Source organism: Geotrypetes seraphini, chromosome 1, assembly GCF_902459505.1.
Source record: "Geotrypetes seraphini chromosome 1, aGeoSer1.1, whole genome shotgun sequence".
NCBI classification, from domain to species: domain Eukaryota; kingdom Metazoa; phylum Chordata; class Amphibia; order Gymnophiona; family Dermophiidae; genus Geotrypetes; species Geotrypetes seraphini.
In genome coordinates this window covers 238,374,870-238,402,385 of record NC_047084.1, presented here as the reverse complement: position 1 = coordinate 238,402,385, position 27,516 = coordinate 238,374,870, and the positions used below count along the sequence as shown (strand labels likewise).

The window sequence follows — 27,516 nt, the reverse complement described above, 5'->3', positions numbered from 1 at the left end:
CCTGGGACGACACCTGGCTCACCTGTTCTGGAAGGCTTTAAACTAGGTGAGCTGGGGAAGGGGACCCACTTTCACACTAGCTGGGTAATTAACTCTGAGGTAAGTAATTGCACTAATACTAAAGGGGATAGAGGCAATACCAAAGGAAACAAAGGCATAATCAAGGAAGACTAATATCTCGCATCATGCAGTGAGAGGCAGAGACTTAGTATCTGAGGTAAGTAATCAAGTCGGTAAAGTGGGGGACAGAGGGAGAGACTGGGACTCCATCTTGGAGTCAGGGGTAAGAAATCGCATGGTCATAGAAGGAGACGGAGGCAACAGTAAGGGCGATAAAGGCAAGATTGAAGGGGACAAATTATCTCAAAAAGAAAAACTCCATGCAAACAGAAAGAATGGACAGCCATGTATGCCAATGCCCGTAGCTTAGGCAACAAAATCCTGGAACTGGAAACGGAAATGAGAAACGCCGACCTTCATGTAGTGGCGATATCAGAAACGTGGTTCTCGGAATCCCACGGATGGGATATGGTCATACCAGGGTATAACTTACTCCGTCGCGACAGAGAAGGCAAATCAGGAGGGGTAGCTCTGTATATTAGAGAAGACATCAAAGTTACTAAAATTACAGACATCAAGTATAAGGGAGAATCCATCTGGGTGCAATAACAAATGCCTGTATCTTGGTGTTGTATACAGACCACCAAGACAAAAGGAGGATGCAGACAATGAACTAATGGAAGACACTGAAACCATCACACTGCGTGGAGATACAGTACTGATGGGAGACTTCAATATGCCTGATGTGGACTGGAACATACCTTCCGCTACACCCAGCGGCAGCAAGAGGCTACTAGCCACAATGCATGGAGCACGCCTCAAGCAGATGGTATTAGAACACACCAGGGACCAGGCAATCCTGGACCTGTTATTCACCAACGGAGACAGTGTCACAGAGGTATCGGTGGGAGATACTTTGGCCTGCAGTGACCACAACATGGTGTGGTTCCACCTCAAGAAAGGAAACGCTAGGTCAAATACATCAACTAAGGTCCTAAATTTTAAAGGAACAAATTTTCAGGACATGGGAGACTATGTCTACAAGGCGCTGCAAAAACGAAGCACAAAGGACAAGTTAGAGGCACTAATGTCGGAGCTGAAATCTACCTTGCAGGAAGCAACCAACATATACATAAAAACCGTGAGCAAACGACGCAGAAAAAATAGACCACAATGGTTCTCAGTGGAGATCTCAGAACTAGTAAAGCAAAAGAAAAAAGCTTTTGTTACCTACAAGCAATCACAACGACTGGAAGCTAAAGAAACCTACCTAGCAAAATCCAGAAAAGTTAAAATGACAGTCAGAGAGGCCAAACTCCGGATGGAAGAAAACATAGCTAGGCAGGTAAAGAAAGGGGAGAAATCCTTTTTTAAATACGTTAGCGAAAGGAAGAAGAACATAAGCGGTATTGGGCGCCTAAAGAAACCTGACGGCGACTTTACAGACTCGGATGCAGACAAAGCAGAACTACTCAATAATTACTTCTGCTCAATCTTCACCTGCGAAGCGCCAGGGTCCAGTCCTCAGCTACAAACGGAGGGAAGCGCAGAGGACCCATTCCTGGACATGGAATTTACCACGAGCGACGTCTACTGCGAGCTATCAAAACTAAAAGTAAACAAAGCAATGGGCCCAGATAATCTACACCCTAGGGCACTTCGAGAATTGAGAGATGTCCTGGCAAAACCGTTAGCCGAGCTCTTCAATCTTTCTCTAAGCAAGGGAAAAGTGCCCCTGGACTGGAAAACTGCCAACGTTATCCCACTCCACAAAAAAGGATGTAGGTCAGAGGCTGAAAATTATAGGCCTGTGAGTCTCACATCAATAGTGAGCAAACTCATGGAAACGTTGATTAAAAACAGATTGGAAACGATTCTGGATGGTGAAAAATTAAGGGATTCCCACCAGCATGGCTTTACAAAGGGTAAGTCTTGTCAATCCAATCTGATAAGCTTATTCGACTGGGTAACAAAAAAACTGGACATCGTGTATTTAGACTTCAGTAAGGCTTTTGATAGTGTCCCATAATGTAGGTTATTGAACAAAATGAACACGTTAGGACTAGGAGAAACACTGACAGCATGGGTAAAAGACTGGCTTAGCGGCAGGCTACAAAGGGTGATGGTAAATGGTATTCCCTCAAAAAAGTCAAAAGTGACCAGCCGAGTACCACAGGGCTCAGTCTTGGGCCCGATGCTGTTTAACATCTTTATAAGGGATCTGACTCAGGGACTTTGAGGCAAAATTACATTATTTGCCGATGACGCTAAACTATGCAACGTTGTGGTCAGGGCAACAGAACCTGACAGCGCAACCAGGCCCAACACTATGAAGCAGGACCTTTTACTGGAACAATTGTCCAGTACTTGGCAACTAAACTTTAATGCCAAAAATGTAAAGTAACGCATCTTGGAAGCGGAAATCCATGCAGAACATACACCTTGAATGGTGAAAACTTATCAAGAACTACTGCAGAAAGGGACTTGAAAGCACTCATCTGAGAAGACATGAAAGCTGCAAATCAGGTGGCGAAAGCTTCAGCAAAGGCTAGACAAACACTGAGTTGCATCAGAAGGAGCTTTATCAGCCAAAAGCCTGAAGTCATACTGCCATTGTACAGATCCATGGCGAGACCGCACCTGGAGTACTGTGTCCAGTTCTGGAGGTCGCATTATCAAAAGGATGTGATGAGGATGGAGTCGATTCAGAGAATGGCCACTAGGATGGTCTCAGGACTTAAGGATCTCCCATATGAAGAACGTCTGACTAGACTGCGCTTATATTCTCTCGAAGAGCGCAGAAAAGAGGGGACATGATAGAAACATTTTAATACATCATGGGCCACACTGAAGTGGAGGAAGAAATCTTTTTTCTTAAGGGTCCCACAGTGACAAGAGGGCATCCGCTAAAACTTAAAGGGGGAAGATTTCATGGAGACACCAGGAAATACTTCTTCACCGAAAGGGTGATTGATCGATGGAATGATCTACCACGCCAAGTGGTCAAGGCCAGTAGTGTGCTCGACTTCTCTCATGGGAGGGGAGACTCTTGAGTGGGCAGATTTGTTGAGAGAGGGTTCTTGAGTGGGCAGACTTGTTGGGCCGCCGACCCTTTTGTGCCGTCAAACTCTATGTTTCTCTATGCAGCTGTGCTGAATGTCCTGCGCTACTCTCGATGCTCATAGGCTCCCTGCGCTAAAAAACGCTATTGCGGTATAGTAAAAGAGGGCCATAGTGCAAAATATAGACAACAGATATAAATTCTCAAAACGGACACATTTTGATCACTAAATTGAAAATAAAATCATTTTTCCTACTTGTCTGGTGATTTCATGAGTCTCTGGTTGCACTTTATTCTTCTGACTGTGCATCCAATATTTCTTCCCTTCTTTCAGCCTGCTGTATGCTTCCAGACCTCATTCCCTCCGCCAACTTTTTCTTCCTCTCTCCCTGCCTCCCTCCCCTTTCTTTGTCTCCCTGCCCCCTTTCTTTCTGTCTGTCTTTCTTTCTCCATGCCCCCTTTTTCTTTCTGTCTTCCTGTCCCCCCTTTCTTTTTCCCGTCTTTCTTTCCGTCTCCCTTCTCCCCCTTCTTTCTGTCTCCCTGCCTGCTCCCAAGCCACTGCCGCCGCCATCGAAGAACAGACATCCAAACCACCGCCGCCCCAAGCTCTTCCTGTTTCCCAACACAGAAGCGTCGAGCCAACCAGATTTCCTCTCCCCGACATCATTTCTGAAGGGAGAGGAAGTTCCGGGCCAGCCAATTGCTGCCTGGCTGGCCCAGAACTTCCTCTCCAATGTCAGAATTGACATCGGGGAGAGGAAATCTGGTCGGCCCGACGTTTCTGTGTGGGGAAGCAAGTAGAACCCAAAGGCAACATGTTCGACTCACATTGTCTTCGCGATCTACCGATTGATCGCGATCGACATTTTGGGCACCCCTGCCCTAGAGGATCCTGGAGAACTCCCCAAAGGGTCCAGGTCCTAGAAACAGAAGTCTGTTCCTTCCAAACAAGCAGCGTCTCAAGAGACCCTCGGGTGTTGGGACACTAAAGGAGTAGAGGGGAAACAAAACTGGCACTGAGTGGGGCTGACCCATAGAGGGCATAGAGAGCAACCCCCCCCCCCCCAAAGGCCTCCAGGGCCGAAGCCGGACCTGCATCAACAAAGCCAAACATGAAAAATAAGAGGAAAAATCCCCTGGCGGCCCCAAGGGACTCCCTGCAGGGAATCCATCAAACAACCTGCCGCCTGTGTCACCAATCAGAGGCGAGGTCACCTGAGGCTACACAAAAATGGAGGTGCTTCCTGCCAAAAACAGAGCTGAACCGCCAAAAAAAGGAACTCCAGCCGCTAAAGCAGGTAAACCGGCATCAACTGTAAGGCGGTAAGGGAATCCTTTCTGCCTGACCATCGGCGGCTGGGGAACCTCCCACGTAGGTGACGGGGGGGTTGCCCGGGCTTCCCCACAGACAGCTGTCGGCTCGCAAGGCACTCGCAAAGGGGATTGCTGGCCGTCGGCACCCGATGCTGACAAGGCTTCCCCTTCGCAGTGGTGTGCCTCGCGGCTGGATAACAATGAGCACTTTTCCCCTTCCAAAACTGCTCATTGCTCCAAAAGTGACAAAGCTAGAAGAAAAGTGCTGGTTAGCAGAAAAATACATTAAAATACAGTAAATTTAAAGGGAAAGAGCCCTTTAGACCGGCACACCCTCAGGATTTTTATTTTCAAAACAAACTCCACTGGCTCTCTAAGCTGGAGGCCTGACTGGTATCGGTGGCCAGGCTGCCAGATGAGGCACCTCTAGAAAAACTTGGAGAGGTGGAGGAAGGGGGGAGGGACCCAGCAACCTGTGAACTACTATCTGCCTCTGCCCACTCACCTTCCCCACAGCCCAGCCACCCCTAGGCTCAAATTACTCTTATACTACTCCTAAATTACCCTTCACATTTCTCCAGCTGATCTTAACAAGGACAATCTGCACAAACCTGAAACATCTAACCCTCTGAAACACCTAATCCCCAAATCCTCTCATCAAATCTGGAAAAATCACCCTTTTCCCCACACCTGAAGAGGTACTGAGAGGATCTGCTCTGCTAAGGGAAAAAAAACACATCCATTGGAACATTTTGTCTGGTGGTATTCAAACTTGGGAAAGGTAAACTTGGGATTTAGTGGGTTATCATTTTGTAGTTCTCTTTTATAGCGCAACAAAATCAGTCAGGCAGTAGTGTAGTCTTTAGAGAGTGTTATGAACAGTATTTTAGCCTAGATTAATGATTTAGGTTGCATTTCAGGGCATATCATCAGATTAGAGCTCAAATAGCTCTTGAGGAAAGACTCTGGTGTTAATTTAATTCCCTCCCACCCAACCCAAGGCAGAGCTTTTTGATTTATAGGCTTTCCAGCCAAACAGGAACAGGGAATTACTTCAGTAGGATTTTTATGCCCTTTCTTTTTTTTCTTCCAGGTGTAAGTACTTCTATACCACAGTACGGCTGGGAAACATCGTATCACCAAAGCGCTGCTCAGGTTACAACTTTTGTCTCTGTGCAGACAGAAAATATTACCCAGGCAGAGGGTATGTACAAGCTGTCTTCAGCTTGAATCCCTCATGAAGGAAGTAAAAGAATTGAGAGAGGAGGTGGCAAGACTAAAAAGCATTCGTGAGAATGAGAGGTACATCGATGAAATGGTTCATGAGGCGTCAAAGATTTCCAGCAGTGGGGAAGAAGAGGCTGTGCTGACGGAAGGCTGCTGGACTCAAGATTACGGAACACTGCAAGATTGGTACTATGACTTTCCCCACCCTTGAACTGAAGAACCGGTATGCTGTTCTGCAGTGGAGGAGATGAGAGCATTCCAAGGAAAGGAAGAACCAAAGCTTGAGGCCTAAGGTAATGGTAGTTGGCGATTCCTTTCTGAGGGGTACAGAAGCGTCCAATTGCAGACCAGACAGTATTTCACGAAAGGTATGCTATCTGCCTGGTGTCAAAATCCAAGATATTACAAACAGCTGGTCGAAACTCATCAAGCCTGATGACTACTATCTGATGCTGCTCATCCACATTGGCACTAATGATACTATCAGGTACCCCTGCAAATGTGTCAAAAGTGACTTTGTGGCTCTGGGAGAGAAGGTGAAGCAGTCAGGTGCGCAGGTGGTATTCTCATCCATACTCCCTGTCAAGGATATAGGCCAGGGCAGAGAAGCTCGCATCCTGGAGATGAATGTGTGGCTACGTGGATGTTGTCGTTGAGTGTTTTGGCTTCCTGGACCATGGGATGATTTTCCAAGGGCTGCTGAGCAGGGATGGTGTACATCTATCAAAGAAGGGAAGAAGTGACTTTGATGGCTGAAGAGGGCTTTAAACTAGAAGTGATGGGGCAGGGTGATCAAAGCTCCCAGGTGAGTATAAGCCCTCTGGGAAGTAAATCACTAATACCTCTACACGGATGGGTAAAGGGGCAATGTCTGGAAAGCAGTATATACTAATGCTCAAAGTATGGGAAACAAGATTCTGGATCTAGAAGCGGTGATGGAAGAAGAGGAGTTGGATATAGTGGCAATCACAGAGACGTGGTTCACAGAGAGCCATGACTGAGATGAAGTTACACCAGGCTATAATCTGTTCAGGAAAGACAGGGTAGGAAGAAAAGGATGGGGGAGTAGTATTATATGTTAAAGATCATATTAAAGCTACACAATTGCAGGATCTTCAGGGCAATGAAGAGGCACTGTGGATCAATTTGGAAAGAGGGAATGGTAAATATATTTACTTAGGTATGATACACAGGTCTCCTTCAATGATGGAAGAAGTAGATAGAGATTTAATAGTAGGCATTCAGAATATCTCTAAAAAAGGGGAAGTCTTACTAATAGGTGATTTTAACATGTCGGATGTTGATTGGGGTATCCGTATTGTGGGGTTTTCTAAAAGTAGGGAGATCCTGGATTCTCTACAAGGAGAACTGTTTCAGCAGTTGGTAATTGAACCCAAGCGGGATAGGGTCATACTGGACTTAGTGCTTACAAATGGGGAAAGTGTTTCTGATGTTACAGTGGGTGATCATCTGGCATCCAGTGATCACTGCATGGTACGGTTTAATATTAAGATGGGTATAGAGAGGGCTCATTCAAAAGCAAAGGTTTTTAGACTTTAAAAAAAACTAACTTTGTTCAGATGGGGGTTTACGTCAAGGAATTGTTCTCTGGGTGGGAATGTCTGGAAGTGCGGTGGGCAAAACTGAAAGCAGCGATTGTAAGGGTGATGTAAAATAAGTAAGAGGAAAAGAAGGCCGCTTTGGTTCTCAAAAGTAGTAGCTGAGAAGGTAAGGAATAAGAGGTTAGCTTTTATAAACTATAAAAGATTGCAGAAAGAAGAAGACGGGCAAAAATACCTGGAAAAGTTAAGATAGGCTGGTCGTATATTCAGGAAAGCAAAGATGAAAATGGAAGAAAAAATAGTTGACACGGTAAAACGGGGAGACAAGACTTTTTTTTTTTAATATATTAGTGATAGGAAGAAGTGCAAAAGTGGCATTGTGAGATTCAAAGATTAAGAGGAGGAATATGTAGAAGCTGATAAAGAAAAGACAAAATTGCTTAACAAATATTTCTGTTCTGTGTTCATGGCTGAAGCACCAGGAGCAAGACCGCAGAAGACAAACGTGAATAGGGATGAAGAAGTAATAGACCCTGATCAATTTTCAGAGGGTTGTGTTCGTGAGGAGCTAGCTAAAGTAAAAATAGACAAAGCGATGGGGCCGGATTGTGTACTTCTGAGGTTGCTGAAGGAACTTAGAGAAGTTCTGGCAGCTCTGCTGACTGACTTTTTGAATGAGTCTCTAGAGTTGGGAGTGGTACCGGAGAATTGGAGAAGGGCGGATGTGGTCCCTCTCCACAAAAGTGGAAGTAAGGAAGAAGTAGGGAATTACAGGCCGGTAAGTCCGACTTCTGTGGTAAGCAAATTAATGGAAACATTTTTAAAACAGAGAATGGTCAAGTTTCTGGAATCCTGTGGATTACAGGACCAGAGGTAATATGGATTCATTAGATGTAGGTGTTGTCAGACAAATCTGATCAATTTCTTTGACTGGGTGACCAGAGAATTGGATAGAGGATGTGTGCTAGATGTGGTGTATTTAGATTTTCAGCCTTTGACACTGTTCCACACAGACGTCTAATAAATAAACTGAGTGCCCTTGGGATGGGTCCCAAAGTGATGGGATGGGTCAGGAACTGGTTGACTCTAAAGCGATAGTGGGTAGTGATCAATGAATATCACTCTGATTTAAGAGAGGGTGCGGGGAAGAGGACGGGGTAGGAGCGCCACCACCTCGGGCGCTGCTTACCCTTACTACGCCACTGCCATGTTTCAACAACAAGGACAGGTACGCTCTGAGGAAAAGGAGGTTACCACTGGTGTACCTCAAGGTTCTGTTCTTGGGCCTGTTCTTTATAACATTTTTATAAACGATATTGCTGGAGGGTTGTCAGGTAAGATTTGCCTCTTTGCAGATGATACCAAAATCTGCAAGAGTAGACACGCTGGATGGTGTGAACAACATGAAGAAAGGCCTGGCGAACCTTGAAGAATGGTCTGAAATTTGGCAGCTAAAATTTAATGCTAAGAAATGCAAGATCATTCATTTGGGCTGCAAAAACCTGAGGGAACGGTACAATTTAAGGGGTGAAGAACGTATGTGTACGACAGAAGAGCGGGACTTGGGTGCGATTGTATATGATGATCTTAAGGTGGCCTAACAAGTTGGAAAGGTGACGGCAAAAGCTAGAAGAATGCTAGGGTGCATAGGGAAAGGTATGGCCTGTAGGGAAAAGGAGGTATTAATGCCCCTGTATAAGACTCTGGTGAGACCTCACTTAGAATATTGTGTACAATTTTGGAGGCCGCACCTTCAAAAAGATATAAAAAGAATAGAGTCAGTCCAGAAGAAGGCTAGTAAAGCGGTGAATGGTCTTCATCATAAGGCATATGGGGACAGACTTAAAGATCTCAATCTGTATATTTGGAGGAAAGGCAGGAGGGGAGATATGAAAGAGATGTTTAAATACCTACGTAATTTAATGTGCATGAGTCGAGTCTCTTTAATTTGAAAGGAAACAATGTAATGCGAGGGCATAGGATGAAGTTAAGAGGTGATGGGCTCCGGCATAATCTAAAGAAATACTTTTTTACGGAAAGGGTGGTAGATGCATGCAACAATCTCCCGGAAGAGGTGGTGGAGACAGAGACTGTGTCTGAATTCAAGAGGGCCTGGGATAGGCACATGGGATCTCTTGGAGAGAGAAATAGATAATAGTTAAAGTGGATGGGCAGACTAGATGGGCCATTTGGCCTTTATCTGCCGTCATGTTTCTATGTTTGACACCCCTAAGGTTGGACGGATCCCAAACAGGACCCATTCAAGCCCCGTCCGGCACCAGAAAGGGGACCAGGAGTCCTAAACAAAATCCAACAGCTCTAACAAGTGGAACCTTAATTTTTTTCTAGCTTACCACCTGCTTGGAGACTGAGAAAGACTGGTTTACTAGGGGGAGCCTCAGCTAATATATTACAACCAAAGTGTTGGTCTCAGTCTCCACCTGCTGGTCATAGTGAGATATAACCCATCAGTAAATAACTGTACCGGTCTAGAGGGCGATACAGAAACACAAGATGTCAACTGGGACAGCCATTTAACAAAGGCTTCTCAACAAGTCTGGCACATTTAGGTTCCCAAGTCAGTGCATATGTAGTTAAATATCCTCTGAGACACGACCTATGTGAGAATATATTTTAAAAAATCATGATAACCAGCTTTTTTATGCTTACCCAACTCTGCACAAACAAGAGAAAAATAGCATTGAGATGTTTTCCATTTTGCATTTAGTTATAAAAGACAAGAACAATATAGATTATTTCTAAAATAGGGTAAAGGATTCTAGATACTCGTCTACACTGCAGATGTTATACAAGCTTGATGCAAAATCCAGAATAAAAAGTACACTGATGTTACTGAATGCAAGGATTATATGCACACAAAAATTACAAATGAAGAGCAATACATTTCTCAAATTATTTTTAATAAACTTCATTTCATAGTAATACTTGTAATTTCCTACTAGCACTATAAGCTGATCAGTACTTGTGCTTGAAAACAATTACCGTATTTTCACATAGATAACGCGCACCCGTGTAAAACGCGCACACGGGTATAGCGCGCAGAAAACACAAATTTATGTACAGAAATTTTTGTATACCGCGCACACCCGTATACCGCGCATGCTGCCCGACTCTCCCGTCGCCCGCCCCGACTCTCCTCTGGCCACCCCGACTCTTCTTTCGCCTGCCCTGACTCTCCTCTCCCCCTTGAAGTCCTGTACCCACCCTGAAAGCCTGATGCCCCCCCAAGACGTCCGATTCACCCCCCCCCCCCGCAGGACCGCTCGCACCCCCACCCCGAAGGACCGCTCGCACGCACCCGCACCCCCACCCTGAAGGACCGTTCGCACGCACCCCCACAGCCTCCCGACCCCCCCCCCATCATGTAGAAGCTCCTACCGGTGTCCTGCTGCTTCCTCTTGGCGGTCCCGCCCTTTCTCTGAAGTCAAGCCCTCTTGCCCTGCCGACTCCCCGACACGATCGGGGCAAGAGGGAGCTCAAGCCCTCTTGCCCCAGCCAACCGCGGAACCCCCGACACGATCGGGGCAAGAGGGAGCTCAAGCTCTCTTGCCCCGCCGAATCCCCAACTCCCCAACAATATCGGGCCAGGAGGGAGCCCAAGTCCTCCTGGCCCTGGCGACCCTGCCCCCCGCTAGTTGTTCGGGCCAGGAAGGAGCCCAAACCCTCCTGGCCACGGCGACCCCCTATCCCCACCCCGCACTACATTACGGGCAGGAAGGATCGCAGGCCCTCCTGCCCTCGACGCAAACCCCCTTCCCCCCAACGACCGCCCCCCCCAAGAATCTCCGACCGCCCCCCAGCCGACCCGCGACCCCCCTGGCCAACCCCCACCCCCCTCCCCCAACCCGACCATGTGCCCAAGGCCCCGCCCCCAGGATGGACCTAAGGCTCCCGGGCCTATTCTGATTGGCCCATGCACCTTAGGCCCCACCAGTAGGCGGAGCTTTGGGACGGATGGGCCAATCCGGCCTCATTCCGTCGTTGGCTGCCTGCCAGACAGGCGGGTTTGGCTCCCATCTGTCCGGCCAACTACACAAAGGTACGGGGAAGGGGGTGGGGGGGTTGGGGAGGTCGCGGGTCGGCTGGGGGGGCGGTCGGAGGTTCTTGGGAGGGCGGTCATTGGAGGGAGGGGGGTTTGCATCGAGGGCAGGAGGGCCTGGGATCCCTCCTGCCCTAATGTAGTGCAGGGTGGGGGTAGGGGGTCGCCGTGGCCAGGAGGGTTTGGGCTCCCTCCTGGCCCGAACAACTAGCGGGGGGGGGGGGGGGTCGCCAGGGCCAGGAGAACTTGGGCTCCCTCCTGGCCCGATATTGTCGGGGAGTTGGGGAGTCGGCGGGGCAAGAGGGCTTGGGCTCCCTCTTGCCCCGATTGTGTCGGGGAGTCGGCGGGGCAAGAGGGCTTGACGTCAGAGAAAGGGCGGGACCACCGGAAGAAGCAGCGGAAGGCGCAGGGCTCACAGAAGGGCCGGGACCGCCAAGAGGAAGCAGCAGGACACCGGTAGGAGCTTCTACATGATGGGGGGGGTCAGGAGGCTGTGGGGGTGCAAGCGGTCCTTCAGGCTGGGGGTGCGGATGGGAGTGCGTGCGAGCGGTCCTTCAGGGTGGGGGTGCAAGTGGTCCTGCGGGGGGGTGAATTGGACGTCGGGGGAGAACTATGTAGAAAAAATTTTGTACAACGTGCTCACGCGTATAATGCGCAAGGGTATGCGCGGTTTGTAAAAACCACGTATAACGCGTGCGTTATATGCAAGAAAATACGGTACTACAAGTTCCTTTCTCAGACTCTAGCTTTTGAACACAAGTTTCATTAAAAAAAAACCTGCATCTTCACTGTACCCAAGAGTCTGGTAATTCTTTAGAATCACCCAAACAGTATCTAAGCCAGAACACAATTATTTAAATAATGAAAGATTTTACCTCTAATAACCTCTGAACACTTGGACCATCCTCAGCTAATGAAAAGTGAAACTAAAAGCAACAGTGCTCTTAAAATGGCTGACTTTGCACGACAACTGGAATGACAGTTGATGTCATATCTCCATAAAAAGGCTAATTCATAAGGAGCTTATCACTTCATATTCATGGACCTAAATTCCTGCTAAATTTTACTTTTGTATCAAATGTATTTATTTGGAGCACTTTGTGTGTACACCATATAAACTATTAAGTGAGATTTTAACTGCGCTACTTGAAATTGCATTACACACAAAAGAGAAAAAAAAAAAAAGAACGCAACAACTACATTACACTCACTTGTGGTTGTCATGATCTCTTGTGGTAGTCTCATAAGATTGCCACTAGTGCTGCCCAATTCACTTCATTGAATTGATTTGTTTCCCCCAAAATCAGACTCGCCAATTCAGTTAAAAGCTCTTCTCTCCCCCCCCCCATGAGGTCTGACATACTGCCAAGGGCCTCTAAAGCAGCAGCAGCGGTTGACAGCTAGCAGACATAGGCTCTGAACAGGCTTATTGGCGGCCTGCCCAACAGGGCTCCCTTCTGTTGTGTCATTAGTGACGGGGCAGGCCGCCAACAAGCCTGTTCAGAGCCTACATCTGCTAACCATTCGCTGCCACTGCAGTTTTGTCACTGGAGGTATGTCAGGCCTCACCTCTTGGGGGGATGGTAAGATGCCCCACAGGGAGCTAGTAGGGAGAATCAATTTGAATCGATTCAATAGGCTGAATCTAAATATTTTTCCCTGAATCGGGCAGCACTAATTGCCACTAGAGGTCATGGCAACCATTTTGAGAGCAGAGCCAGCATAGGCAGGAGCAACTGCAGATCACTCCTCTTCTGACTACACCCCTAGAATACCAGGGATCGTAAAACAAGTCTGAGAGAGTGTCCCTACAAGTGGGCAGGGGGAAGACAACTTCTGTTCAGAGGAGACGGGGAGAGAGATAAAACGGGGTAGAGCATGAATTTTTGGTTTTCATGGAAAACACAGCCATAGCCTTTTTATTGAAACTAAAACCATAGAAACATAGAACATGACAGCAGAAAAGGGCCACAGCCCATCTAGTCTGCTCACACTAATGGCCCACCCCCTAACTACCTCCATGAAGAAATCCCACATGCCAATCCCATCTTTTCTTAAAATCTGGCACGCTGCTGGCCTCAATTACCTGTTGTGGAAGATTATTCCAGCGATCAACCACCCTTTCGGTGAAGAAATATTTTCTGGTGTCGCCATGAAATTTCCCACCCCTGATTTTCAACGGATGCCCTCTTGTTGCCATGGGTCCTTTAAGGAAAAAGAGATCCTCTTCCACCTCGATACGGCCTGTGACATATTTGAACGTCTCGATCATGTCTCCCCTCTCTCTGCGTTCCTCGAGTACAGCTGCAACTTACCCAGTCGTTCCTCATTCAGGAGATCCTTGAGACCATCCTGGTGGCCATTCGCTGAACCGACTCAACTCTCCACACATCTTTTTGATAATGCAGCCTCCAGAATTGTACACAGTATTCCAGATGGGGTCTCACCATGGATCTGTACAACGGCATTATGACCTCGGGCTTACGGCTGACGAAACTTCTACAGATACAGCCCATGATTTGTCTAGCCCTGGATGAAGCTTTCTCCACTTGATTGGCAGTCTTCATGTCTTCGCTAATGATCACCCCCAAGTCACGTTCTGCTACAGTTCTTGCTAGGATCTCACCATTTAGGGTGTAAGTCCTGCATGGATTTTTGCCGCCAAGGTGCATGACCTTGCATTTTTTGGCATTGAAACTTAGTTGCCAAGTCTTTGACCAATGCTCCAGCAGGAGTACGTCCTGCGTCATACTGTTAGTCATTGAGCTTTTGTCGGGCACTGTGCTTTCATCTGTTGTGCGCTTGCCTACTATGTTGCATAGTTTGGCGTCAAAACCAAACATGATATTGGGCCAGTTTTGGCACCAAAACTGAAACTTGGTCAGCCTCTACTTAAAACAAGGCTAGGAGAAAAGAGGCTCGAAATGTCGTGGCCTGTAAAACAATTGGCTTGAAAACTGAATAAAGACCAATTGTGAAAGTGCAGCCTGAAATAGAATAAAACTGGACCAGGATGAGAGGAAAGGGGAGTTGGCTTCCAAAAATTCTTTAGGACTGTCTGACCAAACTGGCTGTCAGGTCGGAATTTTGTTCATGAAGTAATGGGATATGAGTGTGTGGACAGATGACCATTCTGCAGCTTTGCAAATCTTCCTTGTGCAGGCTGACCTCAAGTGGGCTACCAATGTTGCCATTATTAATACTACTTATTTCTACATCCACTGCAACCTGGATGTCTGTTTGAATGAAAATAATTTTGTAGCCAATCTTTTAAAGGCTTTACAGCATTCCAAACAGTCCTCATCTCTAGGAGGTTGACGTGGAGATCTGTCTCCTGAGCCAACCATAGTCTCTGGGTGTAGAGTCCATCCACATGATCTCTTCATCTGTCATCAGCATCTTCTAAGGAGGCCAAATTTGGAATGGATGTACCTTAGTCAGATTGGACCGAACTGCCGAACTGTCCATCAGAGAAGAGAAACTCAATTCTGGAAGGATCTGGATGATGTCTACTAGATTCCCAGTTGTCTGAGACCACTAAGAAGCGAGGATTCACTGGGCTTCTCTCAAACAGCGACATGCTATAAGTGTGACATGCACTGTGAAGGCCATGCGGCCCACCAATTTCAACACTGAGCTGTGACCTGCTTGCTCCTTCAGGCTTGCGAAGCCAGAGCTATTATGGTCTCTGCCCAAAATTGCAGTGTTTCCAACAAGGCTCCATTGTACTCCAACTGATGCCCTTGATACCTCAGCAGAGTGCAATTGCAGAATCTGTACCAGCTCCTCCATGAGTATAGTTCGGCAAAGCTCATCAAAAGGTAGGCATCAGCAAAGGCTGGGAAGACAGGACAGTGAAAGCATGAGAAGCGAGTCAATGCCAAAATGGAAGTGGGGACCTGACTGCCTGGAGACTGTCGAACTGCCATCTTAATCAAAGAGGGGGAGAGGTATCCTCTCAATTCTGACACTTCTCAGGTACCAGCGATGCCAATGCTCCTGGCACCTTGCATTAAAGAGGACCAATGCTTGTGCTGTGCATCAGGGGACTACTGAAGTCTCAAGAGTAATCCTGAGAAACAGGGGACCACTGGATAAAGACATGTGGGCCTGAGTCAAGGTACTACTTCTAACTAGAGAATGACACGGTGGTTGTTACCCACAGCTAGCCGCAGGTAACCCACTGAAACAGGGAGAGAAAAAATAGTGGTCGCTGTGGGGACGGGGACAAGGCCACTAACCGCCCCATGGAGGGGTGGTCTTGTCTCCGCAGTGAAGCAATCATGGATCGCGCAGTCTAGCATCCCCACCCGATCATCACATCCCGCATCCTGCCATCTCCCTCCCTCTCAGGTGCCGACTTTAATTCTTCTTCTCCCAGCCGTATGCTTGCAATAAGCCGTGCGTGCGGCTGTTCGAGTTGTTGAATCTTCTCCTCTGATGCAACTTCCTGTTTCCAGTTGCATCAGAGGAGAAGATTCAATAATTCAAGCAGCCGCGCGTGCGCGGCTTATTGAAAGCGTGCAGCTGGGAGAAAAAGAATTAAAGTCAGCACCTAAGGTGAGGTGGATGGAGGAGATGGTGGAACGCTGCAATCGGGCGAGAGGGGGCTGCTGGATCGCGCAATCCGTGATCGTGTGTGTTCCCGGCTCACACTAGGAAGGAGGGAGTGAAAGGGAGAGATTCTGGGCCAAGAGGATAAAGAGGGAGAGAAACAAACCCACAAAAGGAAAGAAAGGGGAGGATAAGCAGGTGAGCCAGATGCTGGAAGCGGGGGGGGAGAAAGAGGGAAAGAAGCTAGATGGGATTGCAGAGAAGAGACATATTGGTGTGGAAGAGGAAGAGAGGGGAAATCTGGACACAGGAAAGTAACAGACACAGAGGGGAAATTATGTGCATGGGACATAGGGACAGAGACATAAAGGGACATACATGGGGGGGGAATTATGTGCATGGGGGCATAGGACAGAGACATAAAGGGGACAAACATGGGGGGAATTATGTGAATGGGGCATAAGGACAGAGAAATAAAGGGGAGATACATGGGGGGAATTTATGTGCATGGGAGACAGAGAAATAAAGGGGACATACATGGGGATGGTGTATGGACACGGGGGAGGGGCAATGCCAAATACATAGGGGACATATTAGAAACGGGGAAAATAGGAGAAGACACTGAAGGGAAATGGTGAACAGAGTGGGGAGAAGCTGGAAGGGAAAAAGACATTGATGCAAGACTACGGGGGGAGTGGAGGGAAGAAGATGGGTGCCAGACCAATTGGAAGGGGGGGGTGAAGGGAGAGGCACAGTAACAGAGCAAATGGAAGACGCAGAGAGAAAACAGACAGTGGATGGAAGGAATTAAACGAGAAGATGAGGAAAGCAGAAATCAGACAACAAAGGTAGAAAATAAAATTTCTATTTATTTTCTGGTTTTAGGATAAAATAGTACATCAGTTGTGTTGATAAAAATTTATAAACAAAGCCCTGCCAGCTAAACATCTCTTTTTCTAGTTCAGCAGCCAGAAATTTGATTTATAAGGAAGGAATATGCTAAATACTGCAGTACTGAGGCTTGTATGGATGCTGCGGGGGCGGGGCGCTGAAGGGGACGCAACAATGAAGGGGACGGCGGGAACACGACGGTGAAATGGATGGCGGGGACGCGACGGTGAAAGAGATGGTGGTCCAGGGACAGGGTAGTAACAGGGACAGAATTTTTCCCCGTGTCATTCTCTACTTCTAACGTCACCACCATAGACCCCAAAACCTTAGCATAGTCCTAGGTTCAGCAACTCACATATCTGAGAAAGTAGCTTTATCCATCAAGGCTCCGGTAAGAACACCTTCCCCTCGGCCATATCAAAGAAGGCTCCCAGATATTCCAGAGTCTGTGAGGGCTCCAGATGACTCTTGGGCAGATTGACCACCCAACCCAAAGACTGAAGCAAGGCGATGACTCGGGCCATGGCTCACCCACTCTGTTGTGCCAAAGCAGCTCTGGTCAGTCATCCAGATAAGAGTGAACCCTTATCCACTCCATCCAGAGGGATGCTGCCACAACCAACAACATTTTGGAGAAGGTCTAAGGAGCCACCACAAACCCATAAAGTATGGTTTGAAATTGAAAGTGCTGCCCTAGCACTGCAAAATGGATAAACTGCTGATGAGGCGGCCAAATGGGAACATGCAGGTAAACCTCCTTTAAGTCCAATGATGATAGGAACTCCCCTGACTGGACTGCCATGATCAATAAACAAAGAGTTTCCATCCAGAAACCTTTGACCCTTAAGAACTGATTTACGTGCTTGAGATCCAACACAGGGAAACCCCCCTTTTTGGCACCAAAAAGATGATCGAATACTTACCTGAACCCAACTCTTCTAGTGGTACCAGAAAAACCGATCCCACAACCTACATCATCTGCAGGGTGTTGAGAACATCTTCCATTTGTGGGGAGTGTGGCAGGGGGATTTCAAAAGACTTCTATAATAAGAGATTCCATCTCCAACTTGTATGTCAAATAATGTCGAGAAAGCACAATTACTTAACATAACAGGTGTTATCCAGGGACAGCAGGCAGCTATTCTCACATGTGGGTGACATCATCCACGGAGCCCGGATGCGGACAGTCTCACAAGCAGACTTGCTTGTAGAAAACTTCAGAAGTTTCAAGACTGTCGCACTGCGCATGCACAAGTGCCTTCCCACCCAGTACAGGGCACGTCTCCTCAGTTCAGATAGCTAGCAGAGAAGCCAAACAGGGGAGATGGGTGGGTTGTGAGAATAGCTGCCTGCTGTCCCTGGATAACACCTGTTATGGTAAGTAACTGTGCTTTATCCCAGGACAAGCAGGCAGCCTATTCTCACATGTGGGTGACTTCCAAGCTAACCATAATGGGATGGTGGGAATGTTGGCAATTTTAGGAGAATAAATTTTGTAATACTTTCTAGTCAAAATGGCCATCCTGTCTGGAGAAAACATCCAGACAATAATGAGAGGTGAAAGTATGAACCGAGGACCAGGTGGCAGCTTTGCAAATTTCCTCAATAGGACTAGATCTGAGGAAAGCTACTGAAGCCGCCATGGCTCTGTGTGGGCTGTGACTCGACTCTGTAGATGCAGTCCAGCCTGGGCATAGCAGAGAGATACAAGCAGCCATCCAGTTGGAGATGGTACACTTGTTTGGATCAAAGGAGACAAAAAGTTGAGGAGCAGATATGTGTGGTTTGGTGCATTCTAAGTAGAAGGCCAAAGCATGTTTACAGTCCAGAGAATGAAGAGCTGATTTTCCAGGATGAGAATGAGGCCTTGGAAAAAAACACTGGAAGTACAATGGATTGATTGAGATGAAATTCTGAAACCACTTTAGGTAAGAATTTTGGATGAGTACGGAGGACCATCTTGTCATGATGGAAAACTGTGAGAGCTGGATCAGCAACTAAAGCTTGCAGCTCACTGACTCTTCGAGCAGATGTGAGGGCAATAAAAAAACACCACTTTCCAAGTGAGATATTTCAGATGAGCCGTATCCATTGGTTCAAAAAGCACAGTTACTTACCGTAACAGGTGTTATCCAGGGACAGCAGGCATATATTCTCACATGTGGGTGACGTCGTCTACGGAGCCCCGATGCGGAAGCATTTTCAAGCAAACTTGATTGAAGATTTAAGTTTGCTCTGCTGCTCCACGCATGCGTGCCTTCCTGCTCCACTAGGGGGTGCATCCCCTCGTGGTCTCCAGTTCACTTAACTAGCCAAGAAGCCAACCTCGGGGAGGTGGGCGGGTTGTGAGAATATATGCCTGCTGTCCCTGGATAACACCTGTTACGGTAAGTAACTGTGCTTTATCCCAGGACAAGCAGGCATGATATTTTCACATGTGGGTGACCTCCAAGCTTACTGAAGAGGGATGGAGGGAAGTTGGCAATTTAAGCAAATAGATTTTGCAATACCGATTGGCCGAACCGGCCATCGCTTCTGGACAGGGAGTCCAGACAGTAGTGGGAGGTGAAGGTATGAACCGAAGACCATGTGGCAGCCTTGCAGATTTCCTCAATAGGTGTGGACCTGAGGAACGCTACGGAGGCTGCCATCGCTCGGACTTTGTGTCCCGTTACTCGACCGTGTAGTGCGAGACCAGTCTGAGCGTAGCAAAAGGAGATGCAATCGGCCAACCAGTTGGACAAGGTGCGTTTGGAAACTGGGTGGCCTAACCGGTTTGGGTCGAAGGACAGAAACAGTTGTGGGACTTTCCAGTGTGGCTGAGTGCGTTGGAGGTAAAAGGCCAACGCTCTTTTGCAGTCAAGAGTGTGTAGCGCCACTTCTCCGGGGTGAGAGTGGGGCTTGGGGAAAAACACAGGTAAGACAATGGACTGATTGAGATGGAAATCAGACACTACTTTAGGTAGGAACTTTGGATGGGTGCGGAGTACCACCTTGTCGTGGTGGAATACCGTGAAGGGTGGGTCCGCTACCAGCGCTTGCAGCTCACTAACCCGCCGTGCGGACGTGAGCGCGAGTAAGAAGATTACCTTCCAAGTGAGGAATTTTGGATGGCATTTGTCTAGTGGCTCAAATGGAGGTTTCATTAATTGAGCCAGAACCACGTTAAGGTCCCAAACCACCGGGGGAGGTTTGAGAGGGGGGTGGACGTTCAGCAGACCCTTCATGAAGCGAGTGACTAAGGGATGGAGCGAGAGGGCTTTCCCTTCCAGGGGCTGATGAAAGGCCGCAATCGCACTGAGGTGTACTCGAATGGAGTTGGTCTTTAGGCCGGAATGAGATAGTTGAAGTAGATAGTCAAGGACCAGGGGGACGGGGACCGACACCGGGTCCTGGCTGTGGGAGGAGCACCAGGTTGAGAATCTGGTCCACTTTTGGGAGTAGCAGGTTCTCGTCGAGGTTTTTCTGGAGGCCTCCAATATCTCCTTGACTGATTGAGACACGGGGAGAGCGGTCAGGGGGAGAGAAACCAAGCATTCAGATGAAGAGACTGAAGATTGGGATGTAACAGTGAACCCTGACCCTGTGACAGTAGAGAGGGAAACAGAGGCAGAGGCAGTGGATCTCTGACACTGAGTTGAAGCAGCAGGGAAAACCACGGCTGGCGTGGCCAGCGAGGGGCAATCAGGATCAGGGTGGCTTGTACTGTTTCAGGTGGACAAGCGTCCGCAGTATCAGAGGAAACGGCGGGAACGCGTATAGGAATCTTCCCTCCCAGTCGAGGAGGAAGGCGTCGGCCTCGAGTCGGTCCGGGGAGTATATCCGGGAGCAGAAGAGAGGCAGCTTGTGATTGTGAGGGGACGCGAACAGGTCTATTTGAGGTGTCCCCCACCGTTCGAACACTCCTCGCAGGGTCTGAGAGTGTAGTGACCACTCGTGTGGCTGGAGGAGACGGCTGAGTCTGTCCGCCAGGCAGTTTTGTTCTCCTTGTATGTACACCGCTCGAAGGAAGGTGTTGTTGGAGATTGCCCATTTCCAGAGGCGCAGGGCTTCCCGACAAAGGGGCCAAGACCCTGTCCCCCCTTGTTTGTTTACGTAGTACATCGCTACCTGGTTGTCGGTTCGGATGAGAACCACTCGGTCGTGGAGCAGATGTTGGAAGGCTACAGCTGCGAGATAGATGGCCCGAAGTTCTAGCACGTTGATGTGGCAGCGACGGTCTTGTGCTGACCACATTCCTTGGGTGCATAGGCCGTCCAGATGGGCTCCCCAAGCGTACTCCGACGAGTCCGTGGTGAGTACCTTGCTGTGGGGTGGGGTGAGGAAGAGCAAACCTTTGGAAAGATTTGAAGAGTCGGCCCACCAGCGGAGCGATTGTTGCAATGAAGGATTCACTGTCACTGAGTGGTCGATCGGGTCCCGGTCTTGACGCCATTGAGACGCCAGGGTCCATTGAGGGATTCTCAGATGGAGGCGGGCGAAGGGTGTGACATGGACGGTGGAGGCCATGTGGCCCAGAAGAGTCATCATCTGTCGAGCTGATACTGAGGTCAGCAGGGAGATCCTTCGGCTCAGACTTACTAACGCCTCCAGGCGCGGAGGGGGGAGGAAGGAACGGAGGCGAACCGTGTCCAGCGTGGCCCCGATGAACTGTAGGGTCTGCGAGGGGCGTAGTTGAGATTTTGGGAAGTTTATTTCGAACCCCAGACTTTGTAGGTAGGTAATAGTCTGTTGGGTCACTGAGATAACCCCTTCCCTGGACGGGGCTTTGATTAGCCAGTCGTCCAGGTAGGGGAATACCTGGAGGCCCTGGGAACGTAAGGTTGCTGCTACCACCACGAGGCACTTGGTGAAGACCCGAGGTGATGATGCCAGTCCCCTACTTGGAAGCGCAAGAACTTGCGGTGAGCGGGGTGCACTGGGACATGTGTGTACGCCTCCTTGAGATCGAGGGAGCAGAGCCAGTCGCCCTCGTCGATCAGGGGGTAAAGTGTTGGTAGTGAGAGCATCCGAAACTTTTCCCGTACCAGGAATTTGTTGAGGCGTCTCAAGTCTAGTATTGGGCGTAGGTCTCCCGTTTTTTTCGGTACCAGGAAGTAGCGGGAGTAGAAGCCCTTCCCCCGTTGGTCGGGGGGAACCTTCTCCACTGCTCTCAGGCGAAGCAGGTCTCGAGCTTCGGAGAGGAGTAGGGGTAGCTGAGTCCGGTTGGGAGGGCAATTCCTTGGGGGGTTGTCCGGAGGAATGGCCCGAAAGTTGAGAGAGTACCCTGATGAGATCACGCCAAGGACCCATGCGTCCGACGTGATTTGTTCCCATTGGGGGTAAAAAGTTTTGAGTCGGCCCCCGATGGGAAGGTGGCCTGGGACTATGGCGGAGGGGGCCCGCCCCCTTCCGCGTGTCCCGTCAAAAGGACGGGGATGGTTTGGTGGTCGCGGGCGGTTGGGACTTGGGCATGGCCCTGTGGTGGGCTTGCGGACGTCTGGGTGGGGGCCGCGAGAAAGCAGGGGTGGACTTTTGTGGGTAGCGGCGCGGAGGGGCCCTGTATGGCCTGGACGCTGGCGGTTTGGGCTTTTGCCGGACAAGGGAGGCAAACGAGCGTTCATGTTCGGAGAGGCGTTTTGTCGCCGCCTCGATAGTGTCATCGAACAATTCCTTTCCCACGCAGGGGAGGTTAGCCAACCGGTCCTGTAAGTTGGGGTCCATGTCGACCAGGCGCAGCCAGGCTAGTCGGCGCATGGCGATAGCGAAGGCTGCTTCTCTGGAGGAGAGTTCGAAGCCATCGTAGGCCGCGTGAAATAGATGAAGGCGCAGGTTGGAGAGGGACTCTAAAAGCAGGCCGAACGTTCCTTGTCGGGAGGCCGGTAGGTCAGTCTCAAAGGCTCTCAATAGTCCAATGAGGTGTTTGAGGTATGATGTGAAGGTGAAAGTGTAGCTTTGCACCCTAGAGGCCATCATTGCGTTTTGGTATAGTCTCATGCCGAACTTATCCAAGGTTCGGCCTTCTCGGCCTGGGGGGACCGCTGCTGAGACCCGGGACGGGTGAGCCTTTTTCAAGGAGGATTCTACTAGCAGCGATTGGTGGGAGAGCTGTGGTTGTTCGAATCCCGGGTAAGGTACTGTGCGGTACTTGGCCTCCATTTTGGAGGGTACGGCCGTGACCATGTAGGGGGTCTCCAGGTTCCTGAAGAAGGCCTGTTGGAGTACCGGGTTGGGTGGTAAGCGAAGGGACTCTCTGGGCAGTGATGGCATATCCAGCTCCGCCAGGTACTCCTTAGAGTATCTGGAGTCGGACTGGAGGTCTAAGTCCAATGCGTGGCCCATGTCTTGGACAAAGCGAGTGAAGGATGGGCGAGATGTCCCCGGGGCCCCGTGCGGGGTCGGGGAACGAGACCTTCGTCGGGTGGAGAAGGATAGGGAGGCTTCCCTCGAGTATCGAGGTTCATGCTCTGATCCATGCTCCGAGACTGGAGAAGCACTGTGAGAGTGTTCCGGGGTTGTCGATCTTCGGCGTCTCGAGGAGCCCCTCGGAGACGATGCCGGGGTTAGGGGTACCGATCGATGTCGGATCGGTGACCTCGATCCGGACTCCCTCGGAGAATACGTCCGAGGGGGAGTTCGGAGGATGCGCGGGTTGGAGAGTGATAACTCAGCCACCCTTAGTGGTCCCGTACGAGGTGTGGGGGAACGGCCTCGTAGAGTTGGTGAACCTCGGGCCTTCTTGGAGGTACGGCGGTTCGAGGTTTCTGTCGTTCTAGCTCGACGTTTTGCCCCTCGGCGGTCTGCGGAGGGGGAACGTCTCGGGTGCCTCGGCGAGGAGTCCGAGGAGGATGGGATGCGGCGAGGATTGCGCACCCTTCCTCGAGGTTGTTCGGTGCGAGGCTCAGGCTGGTCTGGCACATTCGAGGTCGAGGCCGATTGAAACTGGGCCATTGCAGCGGACAGCTCCGACGTGATCATCGCTCGGAGTAGTTCCTGGAAGACGGGCACGGACAGCATCGAAGGCATGTCCACTGCCTCGGTGCGCTCCACCGGGGGCGACCTCGTATCAGAGTATTCCCGTGTGGTGGAGGCACGGCCCGAAGGCTTGGAGGGCTTAGACGGGGCTGTAAGCATGGGGCTTCCGCCATGCGTCGCCATTGTCCCCGAGGCTGGCTTCTTCGCTGTTACAGAACCTGAAGAGGGAAGAGGGGACTTACCCGGAGCCGAGGCTTTCTGTTGTCCCGAGGACTTCGGGGTCGAGTCTCGAGGCGATGCCGAGGTATCCGGGGCCGAGGTCAAGGCCGGGGCCGAGGCCGGGGCCGACCTCGAGGCCGAGGTGGAGGGTTGGTCCGGGGTGAAGAGGTCCGCCATGCGGGCTTTTCTTCGGCGGAGGGCCCTGTTTTGGAAAATAGTGCACTGGGGGCAGGAGTCGGTTGGATGAGCCGCCCCCAGACAGAGGATGCACCGGCGATGTGGATCTGTGAGAGAAAGAAGCCGCTCGCACCGGGTGCACTTTTTAAAGCCGGTCAGAGGCCGGGACATTAAATCGAAAGTAGCCGCGGCTCGATTAGCCACGCGGCCACGGGGACCCGGAAGCCTCCGGGTCGTTGAAAACGAAGCAGGAATCAAGTAAGAGAGGTAAAGAATTCGCGCACAGCGACTTAATCGTGAAAAAAACAAGAAAAAAATTGCGGTGCTAGAAGGCAGTTGGGGCAGAGCCTGAAAAACACGGCTTCTAGGCTCGCGGAAAAATTTGAACTGGAGACCACGAGGGGATGCACCCCCTAGTGGAGCAGGAAGGCACGCATGCGTGGAGCAGCAGAGCAAACTTAAATCTTCAATCAAGTTTGCTTGAAAATGCTTCCGCATCGGGGCTCCGTAGACGACGTCACCCACATGTGAGAATATCATGCCTGCTTGTCCTGGGATAAGGAAGCTTCATCAGTTGAGCAAGAACAACAATGAGATCCCAAACTACTGGAGGCGGTTTGAGAGGAGGTTTGACATTGAAAAGTCCTTTCATAAATTTGGAAACCACCGGATGAGCGGAAAGGGGTTTCCTTTCGATAGGCTGAAAGAAAGCCGCAATTGCACTGAGATAGACTCGAATGGATGTAGACTTGAGACCAGAAGTAGATAAGTGCAAAAGATAATCCAATACAGAAGACAAGGAGGTATCTCGAGGTTCCTTCTGATGAAAGATGCACCACGTAGAAAATCTAGTCCATTTTTGGTGGTAGCATTGCCTAGTGGCAGGTTTTCTGGAAGCCTCTAAAATGTCTCGAACAGGTTAAGAAAACTGAAGAGGAGTTATGCTGAGAGGTACCAAGCTGTCAGGTGTAGAGACTGCAGGTTGGGATGAAGTAGAGATTCTTCACTCTGTGTAAGCAGAGACGGAAAAATTGGTAGAACGTATGGCTCCCTGCTGCTGAGTTGAAGTAGAAGGGAGTACCAAGGTTGTCTCGGCCACTGAGGAGCGATCAGAATCATGGTGGCATGCTCCTGTTTGAGTTTGACAAGAGTCTTGAGAATGAAAAGGAATGGAGCAAATGAATACAAGAAGAGATTAGTCCATTCCAGCAGAAAAGCATCTGCTTTGAGGCAATGAGGAGAGTATATCCTGGAGCAGAACTGAGGCAGTTTGTGGTTGTGGAGAAATGCAAAGAGATCTATTTGAGGAGTTCCCCACTGAGAAAAAATGTGATGAAGAGGTGAGGAATTGAGTGTCCATTCGTGAGGTTGCAGAAGACGACTCAACTTGTCTGCCAGACAGTTTTTTGCCCCTTGAATGTAGACAGCTTTCAGGAAGGTGTTGTGAAGGATTGCCCAATCCCAAACCTTCAAAGCTTCCTGGCAAAGAGGGAAAGATCCTGTTCCTCTCTGTTTGTTGACATAGTACATGGCGACTTGGTTGTCCATCCGAATGAGGACTACCTGGTCGTGAAGAAGATGTAGAAAATCTTTGAGAGCATTGAAGATCGCTCAGAGTTCCAACAGATTGATATGACACTGACGATCCATGCTGGATCAATGGTCTTGAGTACGGAGACCGTCAAGGTGAGCCCCCCCAATGTCTGAAACAGTAAACCTCTGGAGAGATTGGAAGAAAGCATCCACTAGTGGAAAGACTATCTCAATGAAGGAGTGATTGTAATGTGTCAAGAGAGTGGTTCGCAAACCTGGGTCCACTGAGATGCCAGGGTCCATTGAGGAATTCTAAGGTGAAGTCTGGCAAAAGGAGTCATGTGAACAGTCATGTGACCTAGTAGTACCATCATGTGTCTCGCTGAGAGAGAAGAAAGGGTAGACACTGTGTGACACAGTTGAAGAAGAGCATCCAGACGCTGCTGATGAAGTGTCCATGATAGCTCCAATCAACTGTAGATTCTGAGAGGGTTGAAGGTGGGATTTAGGAAAGTTGATTTTGAATCCCAAGCTTTGTAGTAACCACGTAGTTCGTTGGGTCGCTACAATAACCCCTTACAGTAGGGAGAACAAGAGGGCACTCTCTAAAATTGAAAGGGGATAGATTCCGTACAAACATAAGGAAATTCTTCTTCACCCAGAGAATGGTAGAAAACTGGAACGCTCTTCCAGAGTCTGTCATAGGGGAAAACACCCTCCAGGGATTCAAGACAAAGTTAGACAAGTTCCTGCTGAACCAGAAAGTACGTAGGTAGGGCTAGTCTCAGATAGGGTGCTGGTCTTTGACCAGAGGGCTGCTGCGTGAGCGGACTGCTGGGCACGATGGACCATGGGTCTGACCCAGCAGCAGCAATTCTTATTTTCTTATGAGATGTAGAATCTTTGATGAGCTAGTCGTCCAGGTAAAGGGAACACCTGAAGAACATGGTTCCTTAGAGCTGCTGCTACCACCACGAGGCACTTGGTGAACACTGGGAGATGATTTTAGGCCGAAGGGTAGCACTCTGTATTGAAAATGTCCTCACCCGATATCTGAGGTACTGACGGGAGGCTGGATAAATGGGAATGTGAGTGTAAGCCTCCTTGAGATCTAGAGAACATAACCAATTGTTCTGATCTAGAAGGGGATAAAGGGATACTAGGGACAGCATGCAAAATTTTTCTTTGACCAAAAACCTTTTCTGTTGGCTGGCTCAAAACACTGGAAACATACTAAAGCCCCAAAAGGCCTAACTAGGAAACACAAGGATTCTTCTAGACTGAAACCCAAAAGAGAATAACAAACACACCCTAAAAATGCAGCAAGTATGCTGAAAGGAAACAAAAACATTACTACTGACATCCCCACCCTCCCCCTATCTCAGCGGGAATGACAGGAAAGTTGAGGGAACTTTCATCTACGAGGTCCTAGATCAAAAAGAAAATTTGGCCTATATTGATTATGTTGGAGTGGCTATGTTGCTGTGACCCTGCAGCTCTTCCAACTTACTTTGTATGAGATCACTGGGTGCGAATAGTTCTCCAGCAGCTGGCTCCTATGTTTTCGGGGGGTTTCTCTCCAAGGTCTGCAGCAATTTCTTTAGGGTCTGATTTACTAAGCCTGTTTTCTCATTCTGTGTCTATAAGGAGAAAAAAAGCCTAGTAATTCAGTCCTTTGATGTGTTGCTTCCAATCTCTCACCTTGTCTCAACCTATTCTCAGCAGACTCTTCTATCTAGTCTCCCTTGATCTTAGTATCTCATCCTTACTCATACACGTACCGTCCCACTCCCCATACCAACCTCTCTACCCAGCCATTCCCCCATTCCCCTCTCCCTGAAGATCATCCCAGCTAAGTCAGCACCCAATCAACCCAACTAGTAATCCCCTCTCACTACCCCCTT

General features: G+C 49.2%; 1 protein-coding gene across 3 annotated transcripts in view; it reads right to left on the bottom strand.

Annotated features, from left to right (window-relative positions):
* Positions 1-27,516, bottom strand: part of DHX15 (DEAH-box helicase 15) — a 260,868-nt gene that overhangs the window by 211,341 nt on the left and 22,011 nt on the right. The window contains exon 2 of one of the 3 annotated variants that reach the window (XM_033948319.1): positions 27,123-27,252. The exons of the other annotated variants lie outside the window; for them this stretch is intronic. The gene's annotated coding sequence lies outside the window, so the exon portion shown is untranslated. The remainder of the gene's footprint in view (positions 1-27,122; positions 27,253-27,516) is intronic. 3 annotated transcript variants of the gene reach the window in all.